Genomic DNA, 1,932 nt, shown 5'->3' with positions numbered 1-1,932 from the left:
ATATATATATATACATATATCACGTACGTATCTCGCTCTTTCTCTCTATCTCTCCGTCGCTAATACTGTCAATCGGCATCTGAAGCGCGATCGACAGATTTGTTTGAAACGTAATTTTATCCATGTGCAACTTTCTAACTCCGTGCGCCAGGACGAAAATGGATTTTCGCTGTACAAATAGAGGCTTCCTTCGGAAAGCGCGCATAACTTCTCGGTATTTTCGGTACGCGAGTTTTCAATACGCGAAGAGAAAGAAGAAGTGCCTGCATATATAGAATCCATATAAATTCATAAGAATGCAAACTCTTGTTGCAGAATTGTATCAATATTTCAAAAGAAAAATTTTGAAACGCGATAACATCGAGACAGCCAAATGCGAATGCATTTTCGCTGTACGCATACGAGATGTATTATAAGATATGGGAATTACGGATCTTTGATGAAATTTCAAGCCGAAAGTTTTCTCTAGTACAAAAAGATAACGAAATATTTTAAATGAACGTTTTCATGACTTGAGTTATATATGTCATAATTGGATAGAAATACTCAATTTTTTAAAATTATGTAAAATTTTGATTGACCGCTTAGCCGGCTCTAAATTTATTAAAAAATAATAATGCTATATTTCACTTTGTAAAACGTATTAATTTTTAAAGCGCTTTCGTTTTACAGTACTTTTAATACGGGGAAACAAAGTTCGGTGAAAACTTTTGCTACAATGCTACATATTTTCGGCAGGCTTAGTAGACAGCAACGTTCGATACGAATGATAAAGAGTTGAAAGGCACGTTACCTTTTGATAGCTGGTTGCACATTCTTGAGCAAAGAAAATGCAGTGTGACGCTGATTCGCTTTTTCGCGCACACGCTTACTGGCGACGTTCGCAATTACGAATTTATTTTGTTGCGTTAGTCGTGAACGCATATCGGCGATCAAAGGCGATCAAAGGCGAGTTCGGAGTCGTTCACGCGCAGAGTCACGCGGTTTTTGAAGAAAATTATATCCGTGCGTCGTTACGACTCCGAGTGTTTCGTTTGGTGAGCAAACCGCGGGACACCGTGTTAACACGCATATACATATATGTATGTATCTGTGCCGCTGTGACAATATGTTTCACCCCGGCCACTTTACTATAAGTCAGCTTCTGAGCTTTTGCATCTCGTCTACCGCAGCTTCTAACACTCGAAACGTGTTTTACACCTCGATAGAGATTTTGATTTGGCTTTCCTCTCTTTGTTGCGCACGCGTCTGTTTCGCGCAGGTGACTTACCAAAGTGCTCGCTCACCAAGTATCACCGCAAGCCTATATCAGCTTTCGTGAATCCGTGTTGTGCAACTTTCGCATCACGTCGGTATCGCGAAGCCTTTTGTTTCTCCGAGCCAAGCCCAACTGCGCCTTTTATATTAATATCTCTCTTCTTGTCGATCTTGCTCTCTTTCTTTTTCTCTCTTTCTTTTCTATCTTTCTCTTTATATCTTTCTCTTCAGTCTCTCCGTTTTGCTCGCAAAGGAGGAAAGATTCATTTGTCTTCACATTTATCTCGCGAAAATGAACGAAAAGCTTTCAGATCGGACATTAGCATCGGCAACTTTGTTACAGCGCGATTTCTGCTTCTTCGCTCTCGCAATATTCTTAATAGGAAGGCGACAATGCAGTTTTTCCGATCGGTATTTTGATCGTTTATTAATGTAAGGCGACGGTCTCTCTTTAATCGAGCCGCGCAACGGTCCTCGATACTAACAATGGCTGGTTTTTCTGACACGCTCCCAATAGTAGAAACAGAGGAAAAGTGTAAAAGAAAGAAAGAAAGAAAGAACGAACGAAACATTTTGCAGTTATCCAACAACGAAACGTCGTCGTTTGGGAACGTCGCCGCAAGCTGCGTCATCGGCACAACTTTTACACACTACCACAGTCCAACACCCTTCTCC

The 1,932-nt window shown here is 40.7% G+C and overlaps 1 protein-coding gene across 12 annotated transcripts in view; it reads left to right on the top strand.

Moving 5' to 3' along the window:
• The window catches only part of LOC108747670 (probable serine/threonine-protein kinase yakA), a 381,535-nt gene that overhangs the window by 376,850 nt on the left and 2,753 nt on the right, over window positions 1-1,932 (top strand). The gene's annotated exons all lie outside the window — the stretch shown is intronic.

This window comes from Trachymyrmex septentrionalis, unplaced genomic scaffold (assembly GCF_001594115.1).
Source record: "Trachymyrmex septentrionalis isolate Tsep2-gDNA-1 unplaced genomic scaffold, Tsep1.0 scaffold20, whole genome shotgun sequence".
Taxonomy (NCBI): Eukaryota; Metazoa; Arthropoda; class Insecta; order Hymenoptera; family Formicidae; genus Trachymyrmex; species Trachymyrmex septentrionalis.
The sequence above is the reverse complement of the archived record's forward strand: the minus strand, read 5'-3'. Positions and strand labels throughout refer to the sequence as shown.